Below are 14,317 nucleotides of genomic sequence, written 5' to 3' on the forward strand. Positions count from 1 at the left end.
ACGAGAGACTAGATGAAATGGTTTGCTTCATTGAGCAGCAGGGCTGTACCAAAGTTTTTGAGACCCTAGTGCGAAATACAAAATGTGGCCCCCACCTCTAGAAATCCAAATAGCCAAAATGTATTTAGATTTCATTATATAACTTCATGCATTTTGTAATCCTAAGAACTATCATAGGAATTCACGCGTTTGAGAAAATTTCAAGTCCATCTTGCTTCTTTTGATTTGAGGAATACACATGTAACTCTAGAAGACATGACAAAGTAATTCACAAATAGAACAAAGCTAAATTAAGAATAAAGATCAAGTTCATGGTTATTAGTGGACAATTTGCTTTGCTTGTGATCAAATTTTGATGCAAATGCGATGACGCCAGTTAATAGAACTGAAGTGTAAGCATCCACCGATCTACTAGATGAACAGTAGTCAAGGTGATAAGAAGCCAATCCAATAGCGCACTTAGATATCGTGGCATCCTAATTGAGAAATAGAAAATTAGAATATTATATGAGACATAGGAGGGCATGACCGCAACAGCAGGACTCCAATAACAGCACGCGTTCCCTAATAGCATGCAGCAGTTCATGGACAGCAGGGCCTGTACTCGGCGCAGATAGCAACTCGCAGCGACGCCGATCGCGCCATGCATCCTGCATCGAAACCTCGAAGGCGAGGCTTTGAGTCGCGCTACATTAGTCTGCGAGATTTTGGCACATGTTGAAGTGGATTCGTGAAAAATAACTGATGCTTAGGTGGGCTAATTGCTGATTATGGGGCCCTTAAATTTGGGGGCATGTGCAGTCGCGCCACGTGCGCCGTGCGTTATACGGGCCTGGTGAGCAGCATTGACTCAATATGAAAATAGGCAAAGGAAGCATCAGGTTCTGCATAAGGAGAGTAACGGTTCTTGCTAATCCATGGAGATCAAAAACTCTCCGGCTGATTGGCCAATTGCGGTATAGAAGAAAAAACAACCATTCATGATCAAGCTAGATAGTGTTGTGGCGACTAGAAGAATACCAATCCTCAATGTGGATTGATGCATTTTTTTCTGATTTCATAGTAGACAAAGAATAGTAGTCTCACATGCAAAGTCTAGAAATATTTCATTACAATTCCAGTAAAAATTTATGATTAAATAATCACCATTGAGTTTATGATGATTTAATGGTCCAAAAAAATCCAAAGAATCAAAGTCGAATCCGGTTAGCAAATAAATAAAATTATAATTAGAAAAATAAAAATATTAGTTGAACAAAGAATTCATGTTGAATAGTATTAATAAATATCTAAATTTAGAACAAAAAATTAGTAGTTCATTTATATGCAAACTGAGAAGCAAAAAATTTAAATAAAGGGTTTCTAACAAACACAACTAACAAATGATTAAGATTTGGAATTGAAACAATGAAAATTATTTTTTGAATTTCCATCTTAGATTGGGAAGCTAATTACTTGCTTAAAGAGTCGATTTATAATATAATTCATTAATAGATAAATTTTGAATGAGGACTTATAATTATCATGATAATAAAAAATTTACACCATTGATTTTTATGATAATCTATTGGTCTATCTAAGAATACATGATAAGTACAAATGATAAATGATGAATAGCTAAATTCAGAATTAAAATAATAGAAAGATTGGTAGTAACCTGTATTAAACTGGCACCAACGTATCAAAATAAATAGTCCATATCAAAAGCAATTAATCAATAACTAAATTTGAAAAAGGAAATGAAAAGTGTATTTTAATTTCCATTAATATTTAGAAGCATATTAATTAAATAAAGAGACCATGTAGAAAGGAAATGATAATCTATTTAGAAGCATATTAATTAACAGGTCTGAACATATTTAGCTAGTTCGTCATGCCCTTTTGCATCACGAATAGCATTGAAATGTTGAGAAAAATAATTATCCTAATCACAGCCGTTGCATTGGCATGACTGTATGGATGGCGGGAGCCGCACCGGAGCCGCACGATCAAGCACGCCCCGAGCTGCATGCATCTGCTGCCTGCAACACAGCTTGGGCATTGGGAGCAATGTTCTATGCTCTAGAACATCAGCACTGCCTGAGATCGTTAGACCAACGCCGATGCCACAACCGCGAAAATGCAACAAACTCCTAACTCGCTTGGGCGATGATGAACGACGTCTTCGTTGGTGGACTGAGGAGGCGAGAACAAGAACGTTAGTTGCATCCTGCCTACGCTCGGTGGTGACAAAAACTATGTGTCAAGTCAGTGCAGAATGTGAGACAGATCAATCGTTGGTCTAATCTGAAAGAAGCAGCGGTTGTTTTGTTAGGAGAGAATCGAGATGACCACAGCATAGAGGAAGCCAGTGAGGTTGAGGATGAATTTGTCGGCATCTTTAGCCCAAGAAACTAAAGGGCTATCGCATGATGATGAATAATTGCATATTCGCACGGAATAGAGCTATAGGCAGCAACACAGCTTGCTTTTTGCAGTTGGTACAGGCTTAACAGAAGGAGGAGAAGGGAGGAGGGTGCTGGCACTAGAGATGGGAAGAATTAGCAGGTCCGGTGACATAAGATCGAGCGGGAGGACATAAAAGTCATTTTGACAATATGACGTGTTAGTTATTGTCAGGCAAACTTTAGGCAAGGCACCGCTAAGAGTCACAAGGAAGCAATGCAAGTGGGGATCGGTATGGAAATGTAGGAGGTGATAGAGCATGGCATCTGTTCTTCAAAGTTATAGCAAACATGTTTGCGATGAGCTGCATTTTTTATAAAAGATTCATCAACAAAATTAAAGATTAGACAACACTTAATTGTTGCGAAAGCATAGTTAGGTGATATGGGAAGCATAATCGGTAGACATCAGATGTCTCCAGCCGCAACCTCAGGCAGTCACAAGGAAGCAATGCAGGTGTGGATCGGTATGCAAATTGTAGGAGCTGATCGAGCATGGCATATGTTCTTCAAAGTTATAGCAAACATGTTTCGGATGAGCTGCATTTTTTATAAATTAGCAAGAAAAATTAAAGGTTAGATAATATTTAATTGTTGCAAAAGCATAATTAGGTGACATGGGAAGCATAACTAGTAGACATCAGATGTGTCCAACCGCAACCTTAGGCAATGATAAGAAATTGATGAAGATGTGGATCGACGGTACTATGCTATTTAGGCAGCCATTTGGGTACGGCATAACCTACAAACGACGGTGGTTTAGTGATGACGAAAAATAGGATCGTGCAATATCTACATTTTTTTACGCAAATGCTTATAAACACTTCGATGTATATGAACTAATCAATTGATCTACGAGAAAATATTTAGGTTGATTAGATCTTGAAATTAGAAATATATATGAACTACAAAGTAGATATGTTGATCGATTGTATATATGCTAATTTAGACTATACAACATTTGACAAAAAATATATAGATGAGACCTTCATGGAGTACAACAAATAAATATAAATAAGTTTTAAATATTAAGAGGGTTTAGAAATTACTATGTTAACTGAAAAAGGTAAAAGAACATATACAATTGAATTTTACGATGACTTAATGGCCTTGATTAACCATGAACCCTGATCTTGATTTACCTTGGTGTTATAACTTTGATAGCCTAGGAATTTACTTGATCTTGAAATAACAAAATAAAATCATTTGAATAAATTCATTTTTCATGTTAAAAGAAAAGATACCAAATATTGGTATGAAAAAGCTAGATACCCGCGCTATTTGCATGGGCACACCTTGCTAGTTAAAAATACTTTGCATGCAAACGGAGCCCAGTTCTATGGGCACTCTGTATATTCTGTACAACTGCAACAACTCTATATGCAGCATGCGCCGGATTTAAGGATGCAAATGGATACTCAATAGTATTTTTTTAGTTAGCTAATTAATTATGATGGTATGCTTCATTTGTTCTCCTAAATTATTTACGCAGAATACTATTTTAGTTTATTTTATCACGATTCAATAACCTAAAATATATATATATATATAACTTACGTCCTATCCGCATTGTGTCCTCTGCACTATTTACACCAGGCGCGCGAACGACTGAACTGCACGCTGTGCACCACGGCAAACAAGGCGGGAAAGCTCCGACAGGGCATCGCGTCATCGGCCCTCTAGCGAGCTCTCTATCGAGGGGTCTTAAGGCAGTCAACTGAGTTCTGAACGAATGGGATCCTTGCCATCTGCCCTCATATTTGAATTAAGCTCATCTCTACGGGGACCTAAAAGTAGGAAAGAAGCAACGTTGTTCGATTAGGAAACCCCGCCTATTGAAGTCTGCCGCGGCCGCTGCGCCGCCTTGGCCGGGAGATATGATCGCGGATCAGGCCAATGCTGTGCAGAGGCACCGGGCAAGTTACTAAGCGCCTGTTCGTTTCCTGCTATCTAAATTTTAGACACATCACATCAAAGAGAATTCTTCTATTTAGAAGTATTAAATAAAATCTGTTTATAAAACTTTTTGCACAGCTAGGTGCTAATTCGCGAGACAAATTTAATGAGCCTAATTAATCCATAATTTGCCACAGTGATGCTACAGTAATTATTCGCTAATCATGGACTAATATACCTCATTAGATTCGTCTCGCGAATTAGCACTAGGGTTCCGCAATTAGTTTTGTAATTAGACTTTATTTAATACTTCGGGAGCAGCAGTAGCCCCGCAGCCGGGGACGAATCCTTCAAGATGCTGCATTGGCTAGCTATGAAATGACTGCCACAGGCACAGGCTAAAGGATTCACTAGTCAAACTGGCATGAAACTGTCAGCATCTTCATCACGTACACCAGGTACTGAGATACACATACATGTCAGAGCAGGATCCCCGTACGCCAACTGAAAGACGCCATGGTTCGGTTCGTGGAGATCGATGTGATAGACTAGTGAGGATCTACTAATCGTACATTAGCACGGTAATTATCCAATAGGATAGCATCTGCGGGTAATCTAGAGAGAACAGAGAGAAAAGAGAGGTGGATTGGAGAGGCCATACCACCGGTTGAAGATTCAGCTTCTCCATTGCTTGCCATGGTGTTGGGGAATGCGAGCCGGAGTCGTGGACGAGGGTGAGTTGGTGGCGGTGAAGACGAGCTGAGGCAGCGGCGTGTGACGCAGAGGCGGCGGCGCTCGGTGGAGAGGCAGCCGGACTTCCCGTCGCTTCAGCGCCCTTAGATCGGATCGATTAGGGTTTTTAGGTGGGCTACAAGCACACGGTGAACTTCGTCGTCCGTGCCCCGCCCCCCACCTAGCCTTTTATTGTGGCGCTGCGCGACGGGGGCCCACATGCCATTGGGTTGGCTGTGCGCCCCCGATCAGGGCGCGTAACCGTCTCCGGATCGGTCGTTGGACCGATCCGGGTTGAAATCAAAACTAACATTCTCCCCTTTGATTTCAACTTGCTCACTTACTTCTTACGTCCGATTTCATCCAGATTAATATATTAAGCATGCCTCGTCTCAATAGTTATTACTATTGGATTAACAGCCACAACATACTTTTCCGTTTGAAACAGAACGATACTTTTGGGCCCTTACTGTCCAGGAATCATAGGCTTTCCCGTAAACCCATGCCGGCTAAGTGTTCTCTGAACACATTGGGCGGTAAGCCTTTTGTGAGCGGATCCGCTAATATTTTCTTTGTGCTCAAATACTCAAGACTGATTGTATGATCCTGGATTTGCTCTTTAACAACATAAAACTTTATGTCGATGTGTTTGGCAGCTCCACTCGACTTGTTGTTGTGAGCGTAAAACACTGCAGGCTCATTGTCGCAGTACATCTTTAGTGGTTTTTCTATGCTGTCAACCACTCTTAATCCGGGTATAAATTTCTTTAGCCATTTAACCTGCCCCGATGCCTCGTAACAAGCTATAAATTCTGCATACATCGTAGATGATGCAGTTACTGTCTGTTTGGAGCTTTTCCACGATATAGCTCCACCTGCGAGAGTAAACACATAGCCTGACGTGGATTTTCTGTCATCCTTATCTCCCGCAAAGTCTGAGTCTGAATAACCCTCTATCACTAGAGATTCAGTTCTCCTGTATGTTAGCATGAGGTCTTTCGTTCCTTGCACATAACGCAAATCTTTCTTAACCATTTTCCAGTGTTCTATCCCTGGATTACTCTGGAATCTGCCAAGTATCCCGGTGACAAAAGCTAAGTCAGGGAGCGTACATACTTGAGCATACTGTAGTCTTCCGACAGCTGAAGCATATGGCACCGCTTTCATCTGATCGATTTCGTACTGATTTCTGGGACACTGAAATTTCCCATAACTATCGCCCTTGACTATAGGAGCAGGTGTTAGCTTACTCGAATGCATACCGTACTTCTTTAGTACCTTTTCTAGATATGCTTTCTGCGATAATCCTAAAATCCCCTTGTTTCTGTCTCGGTGAATCTCAATTCCTAAAACGAATGAGGCTTCCCCTAAATCTTTCATATCAAACTTTGAGGACAAGAATTTCTTTGTCTCTAACAGCATATCAATATCGCTGCTAGCAAGCAGAATATCATCCACATATAAAATAAGGAAAACGAATTTTCCATTCTTAAATTTTGCATAAATGCAGTTGTCCTCCTCATTTTCTTTGAAACCAAACTTTCTTACGGTTTCATCGAATTTCAAATACCACTGTCTGGAGGCTTGCTTTAATCCATAAATGGATTTCTTTAGACGACATCCCATCTTTTCTTTTCCTTCCACGACAAAACCTTTCGGCTGTGCCATGTAAACGTTCTCATAAAGATCCCCGTTGAGGAACGCCGTCTTTACATCCATCTGATGTAATTCTAAATTATAATGTGCCACTAACGCCATTATAATTCTGAAGGAATCCTTGCATGAAACAGGAGAAAATATTTCATTATAGTCTATCCCTTCTCTTTGCGTGAAATCTTTCGCCACGAGTCGCGCTTTATATCTTTCTATATTCCCTTTGGAGTCACATTTTGTCTTGTAGACCCATTTACAGCCTACTGTTTTGGCTCCTTTAGGAATTTCTTCTAGATCCCAAACATCGTTGGTGCTCATCGATTTCATTTCGTCTTTCATGGCTTCCAACCACTCAGACGAATGAACGCTTCTCATGGCTTCTTCAAACGAAGTGGGGTCACCCTCCATCTGAATTTCCTCGCTATTATAGATTTGATAATTACTCGAAATAGCGGGCTTTCTTGTTCTTTGAGATCTTCTCGGTGCCTCAGCTATCGGCACATCTTCCACTTGGGGCTGCTGTTGCTCCCCCTGATGTGCAGCTATCGGTTCTGTCGGATCCTGAAGGACAGGTTCCTCGTTCTGACTCGTCGCTGCAGCTGGAGACCTAACAGCAGGTGCTGGCACCGTAGGTGACGCAGCAACTGGTGAAAAACTAGCAACAGGTGCTGACACCGTAGGTGAAGCAGCAACAGGCAGCATGAAAAATGGATCTTGGATCATCGGAGTAGGTACGAAAACCCGCTTCTCCTCAAGATCAATCTTTCGAGCTACCGTGCTTCCCCTCATCATCTGATCCTCCAAAAAGACAGCGTGTCTTATTTCTACGAACTTTGTATATCCGTTAGGACAGTAGAAACGATAACCCTTCGACTTTTCTGGATAGCCAATAAAATGGCAACTTACTGTCTTAGGGTCTAACTTTCCAATATTTGGATTAAATACATTCGCCTCAGCTGGACAGCCCCACACATGTAAATAGTTTAGTGTAGGTTTTCTCCCTGTCCATAACTCGTACGGTGTTTTAGGCACCAACTTACTCGGTACGCGATTAAGAATATGAATAGCGGTTTTTAACGCCTCCATCCACAAATTAATCGGTAACGTGGAGTAGCTCAGCATACTTCTCACCATATCCATTAGGGTACGGTTACGTCTTTCAGCGACTCCATTTTGCTGAGACTCACCCGGTGTAGAATACTGAGCTACTATTCCATTTTCCTGTAGAAACCTTGCAAAAGGTCCAGGAATTTGGCCGTACGGGGTGTGACGACCGTAGTACTCACCTCCACGGTCAGATCTTACTATTTTTATTTTAAGATTTTGCTGATTTTCTACTTCAGCCTTAAAAATCTTAAATTTATCTAACGCTTCTAATCTTTGTTTAATTGGATAAATGTATCCATAACGCGAATAATCATCCGTAAACGTTATGAACGAATCATAACCATCTACAGACTTTATGGGAAATGGTCCACAGATATCTGTGTGCACTATCTCCAAAACCCCTGAACTGCGTTTAGCTCCTTTCTTTATTTTCTTAACGTACTTTCCTTTAACGCAATCGATGCAATATTCTTCATTTGGAAAATCTAACGAATGGAGAATATTTTCTTTAATTAATCTCTCAATTCTCCCCCTTGAAATATGGCCTAAACGACAGTGCCATAATTTCGCTGAATTTTCATTGTCGCATCGTTTGCGCTTATGACTTGCGTCGTTAGACGTACGTTCAATACTCGTAGTATTGCTAACAGAATTTACAGTCTCATGCATAGGCAACATATAAAGTTTGTCTTGTCGGATGGCAAGACCAACACACTGACTTTCAAATAAAATCTCACATTGTTCTTTGCCAAAATGGCACTTATAACCATCATCTGCCAAACATGATACTGAAATTAAATTTCTAGACAAAGAGGGTACATAAAGAACATTATATAACTGGAGTTTAAAGCCATTCTCTAATTCTAACGTAAGTTGACAAACTGTTTCAACGTCGGCTCTAACTCCATTGGCGACTTTCAGCCATCTATCCCCTCTTTGTAGCATCGTCTTTGTACTTATACCCTGCAAAGAATTAGCAACATGAACAGTTGCACCTGAGTCAATCCACCAAGTAGATTTGGAATAACTTACGTACAGGGTCTCATCTATAAATGTGATAACATCCTCACCTTTCTTAATTAAATGCCGTAGAAAATCTGGGCAATCTTTCTTGTAGTGTCCCGTCTTGTGACACCACATGCATTGATCTTTTTCAATATGTGGTTGATCTTTCTTTCCACCCTTGCCTGGGTGAGTCGAAGAAGAAGAAGAAGTGGAACCTTGTTTGAACTAAGGTTTCCCTTGTGGCCTCGTATATTTATCTGAAGAGTTGTTTCTTTTGTTATGCCTAACATAGTTGAGCGTGTCACCATGCGAGGCTTTGAGTCTTTTCTCTTCTTGCACACACATTGCAATGAGCTTCTCTAGATCCCATGTCTCTGGGCTGATGTTGTAGTTAACAACAAAAGTCTCAAACTCTTTTGGCAGAGAAGCCAGAACCAAATGGACAACAAAAGCATGAGGAAGCTCCATATCCATAGGTTTGAGCTTAGATGCCATATTGCTCATTTTCAGTATGTGCTCTCTCACACCACCGCCAGTGTACTTATCATTAACTAACCTCTGAATCAGAGTTTGTGCATACGCTTTTGAGGAGCCAACAAATTGACTCTCAACTTTTTTTAAGTACTCGACTGCGGTGGCGCAATCTGGGATTGCTCCCCTGATACTATCTATGATGGAACTCTTGATAACCATCAAACACTTTCTGTTGGAAGAGATCCATTTTGCTTTCTCAAGATCAAACTTCATTTGAACATTTGCATGTTCTCTCTGACGAGCTTGCCAAGCTGCAGAGGTCTCTTCCGGGTCCCTCACCAGTTCCTCAGGACAAACGGGAAACGGTGAGGTGATGGCGAAATCAATATCTGACAGTGCGAGAGCCACTTCTAGCTTCTGTGCCCATATCCCGTAGTTGGAACCATCCAACGGCGGTATAGCATTAATGAAGGTCATTGCATTAGATCCTGAAATTTTAAATCAAGAAGGGTGAGAACTGCTTTTATAAAACAATAATTGCATATCTCAATTTAACGTTGGTCAATATTAAGATATACAATTGACTAGCTGCATTAATTCTAAAACACCGTTGGGCAGAATTAGAGCAAATGCATGGAAACTGACTTAAAAAATTATAATACTGCTATTATCAACGTTGGTCAGAAAATAACAATATTATAACTGAAGAAAAAAAACTAAAAACTGACTCCTTTAATTATAATATCTCGTTGGGTCTAAAATAATTAAAGGATATAACTTAATTAAATTTGCAGCGGAAAAATAAATAGTGCTAACTTTCAGAAACATTCTTACTTCCTTTCTCTCTATAGAAATTATCACGTTGGTGAAAATTAAAACAGAGATTAAATCAAGCATGAAGTGGTTAAACAAAAGTTTCTGATAAAATGCGAAAACGTACTGTTCACCGTACGCAACACAGCCAAAATTGGACCCAAAACGGCCCAAAATGGCCCAAAACAGCCCAACTCAGCGCGCGCGGGACGCTTCCCCGCGCACCAGGCCGCAACCTGGGCCTGGGCCGGGAAAGCGGCATCCCGCCTGGGCCGTAAGCGGCCTGCGCACCCCTTACCGATCTGTGGCCGTCGGATCGCATCGGACGGCTGTCCGCGCGTTGCGGCCCGAACAAAACCCCCGCGCGGCGCCTCTCCCCCGAAAACCCTAGCCATTCTGTCTTTCTCCCTCGCCCGCTCCTCCCCGGCCTCTTCTCTTTCTCCGCGTGACGGCGACCAAGGGCGACGGCGCCACCACGGGCCTCCTCGCCGGCGAGCGCGCTCGCCTGTGCGTGAGCGCGCCGCCGTCGAGTGGGCTCGCGGTGGTGAGCTAGCCCACGCGCGAGGCGCGGTGGGAATCCCCGAGCAATGGCACGCTCGGGACGCCGCGCCCATCGACGATGATGGTGCGCCGGAGTACCTGGGTCGCGGCGGCGCTATCCCGTGGAGCAAGGAGCTCCCGGTTTTGAGGTAAGTGTCCTCCTGTGTTGGCCGGTTAGGGTTAGGGTTAGGGTTAGGGTTAGGGTTCGGGTTAGTGCACGGGTTGGTGCACGGGGTGCAAGGTATCTTTCACCCGAGGGGTTTGAATCTTGCTTTTGTTCCTTCCCTTGCAATTTCTCTCGGATTGATTGGAAATCCCCTCCTTCTAATTGCTTTTCTCTCTTACCCGAAACTAATTACGATTAGTGAGGCTAAACTGATACCATTGATAGACTAGTGAGGATCTACTAATCGTACATTAGCTCGGTAATTATCCAATAGGATAGCATCTGCGGGTAATCTAGAGAGAACAGAGAGAAAAGAGAGGTGGATTGGAGAGGTCATACCACCGGTTGAAGATCCAGCTTCTCTATTGCTTGCCATGGCGTTGGGGAATGCGAGCCGGAGTCGTGGACGAGGGTGAGTTGGTGGCGGTGAAGACGAGCTGAGGCAGCGGCGTGTGACGCAGAGGCGGCGGCGCTCGGTGGAGAGGCAGCCGGACTTCCCGTCGCTTCAGCGCCCTTAGATCGGATCGATTAGGGTTTTTAGGTGGGCTACAAGCACACGGTGAACTTCGTCGTCCGTGCCCCAGCCCCCACCTAGCCTTTTATTGTGGCGCTGCGCGATGGGGGCCCACATGCCATTGGGTTGGCTGTGCGCCCCCGATCAGGGCGCGTAACCGTCTCCGGATCGGTCGTTGGACCGATCCGGGTTGAAATCAAAACTAACACGATGATCTCGGAACGAAGCCACGCGGAACCGTGGGGTCTTCCGTGGCAGCAACTGGCAGCAGGAGACCTTGATTCATCAATCTGTTAGGTTGATCTCCTAAACCCCCTCGGAGTCCCAACGGATCCGAGAGGGCCTTGCCCTCACGTGCCCTGATCGGGGGCGTACCAGCACGATCTAGCTGGTGGGCCCCCCGTCGCACTGCGCCATATAAAAGGAGGTGGGGGCCAGCGGCACATGGTACGAGATTCACCGGTGCCGCCGCCGCTTCACCGACACAACCCTAACCCTAGCCGATCTAGAGGAGAGGCGCAGCAGCGACGGGAAGCGTCACCGCCGGCACCCTCGATACCCTCTGCCTCGACCCGAACCTGTGCACGCGTCCTCGACCTCGATCTCGACCACCGCAAGCCCGTACGTCTACGGCCGGACCACCCCGAGCTCCCCTCGCAGCACCACCATGGCGGGCACGTCTGCGTCAGCTGCTGGACTAGGCCACGAGGGTATGCTGTGCTCCTCTCTCTCTATTACTCTTTGCATTACCCGATTAAACCATTGCACAGAGGTTTTTCCTAATCTAATCGTGCGGTAGCAGATCCTATATTATTATCAATGGTATCAGAGCTTCTTTCCAATAGAATTTGATTGAATTTGATATATTTCAAATTCAAACTTGAATGAACCATGATGCATTGTTTATAAAAGATAAATTTAGACACTTTTTGATAGAATTACAGTTTTCCGCTGCAAAGATTAAACATTTTTATATGCTTTTGATTACTTGCCTTGAAATTTAAATTTGAACCAACGGAATAATTTAAATTCTTCAAGGCAAATAGATATTTTTCTGAGCCGTAATATTGTTATCTTTTTGACCAACGTTAACAAGTGACAATATTGCAACTCTTACTGAATTACCTTTCATAAGATATTATTCATGTATTATTTCTTTTTATGCCCAACGGTATTCTAGATTTAATACAAAAGAGATTATGCCTCAATTTTAATAGATAATTTTCATGTATTAATTCTAATTCTGCCCAACGGTGTTTTAGTTTTAATACACAAGATTATTGCATATTTTAATTTATGACCCACGTCGTATTTATACATATGCAATGAATTTTATTTGATTTTAATGTTTTCACCACTCATGGATGTTTTTCAGGAGGAGTATCAATGATGTTTTCCATCAACGATATTCCAATATTAAAGGGAGATAATTACAATCAATGGTACAGAAAGCTGGATCTCTATTTCATCATGGGTGAATTAGATTGGGTCCTAGCTACACCGACTCCTACAGAGCCTGTGCTTCCTGAAAGAGAGGACACAGACACAGATGCTTCTTGGAAGCAAACAGAGCTTGCTTATAAGAAAGCAAGAGCAGAATATGAGAGGCTGTATGCAAAATGGTTCCCTGCCAACAAGAAGTGTTTGGCAGTGGTAAAGAACACGATTGAGCCTGCGATTATGGGCTCAATCCCGGATTGTTCCACTGTCATAGAGTATCTTGAAAAACTAAAGAACCAGTATACTGGTTCTTCAAAGACTTATGCAACCCAGTTAATCAAACAACTGGTTTCAGAAAGATACACTGGCGGTGGCATTAGAGAACACATTCATCGCATGGTCAATCAGAACAACAAGCTTAAGTCATTGGACCTTGCCTTTAAGGAGGATCACATTGTCCATCTGGTTTTTGCTTCGTTGCCAAAAGAATTTGACACTTTTGTTGTCAACTACAACACCCAACCACAAACTTGGGACATAGAAAAGACTATTGCGATGTGTGTTCAGGAGGAGGAACGGATCAGGTCCACCACTGGAGGATCCTTAAACTATGTGAACAAGAAGAAGCATGCCAACTTCAAAGGCAATTTTTCATCTTCTTCTTCATCCTCCTCAAAAGGTAAAAACTCTCAACAACACAGACCGTAGGAGGGACAGGCTCTAGTAGATAAGGATCAGTGTCTCTACTGCAAAGAGAGGGGTCACTATAAGAAGAACTGTCACAAATACTTAAAGATGATCATGGAGAAAAGAGGTGAGAACGTTATTTCATTTGTAAATGAATCCTTGTATATAGAATATTCAAAATCTACTTGGTGGATTGATTCAGGAGCAACTGTTCATGTTGCAAATTCTTTACAGGGATTCCGTTCGACGAGAACCACTCAAAGAAGCGAAAAACAAGTTAGAGTGGCGAATGGAGATCAGGCAGACGTTGAAGCAGTAGGAGACGTTCATTTGGAACTCGACACTGGCTTCATTATTGTACTTAGAGATGTTTTATTTGTTCCTTCTTTACACAGAAACTTAATTAGTGTGTCTCGCCTGGACAAAGATGGTTATTCTTGTCTATTTGGAGATGGGAAATGCTTGATCGAATGTAATGATATAGTAATTTCCACTGCATTCAGAAAGAATGATCTTTATTTGATATCGTTACGCGAAAGTGTTAATTCCGTATGCGATAACAGTGCGAATGTATCCTCGCCTACACTCGCAAATAGAAAACGTAAGAGAACTCACGATACGTCGTCGAAATTATGGCACTGTCGTTTAGGCCATATTTCGAGGGGGAGAATAGAAAGATTAATTAAAAACGAAATTCTTCCTCCATTAGAGTTCTCTGACTTAGAGCAATGCATTGAATGCATAAAAGGCAAATTTGTAAAGAAGATAAAGAAAAATGCTAAGAGGAGCACAGGTGTATTAGAAATAATTCACACAGATATCTGTGGTCCGTTTAATGTAAAGAGT

The sequence above is a fragment of the Panicum hallii genome, chromosome 3 (assembly GCF_002211085.1).
Source record: "Panicum hallii strain FIL2 chromosome 3, PHallii_v3.1, whole genome shotgun sequence".
NCBI lineage: Eukaryota > Viridiplantae > Streptophyta > Magnoliopsida > Poales > Poaceae > Panicum > Panicum hallii.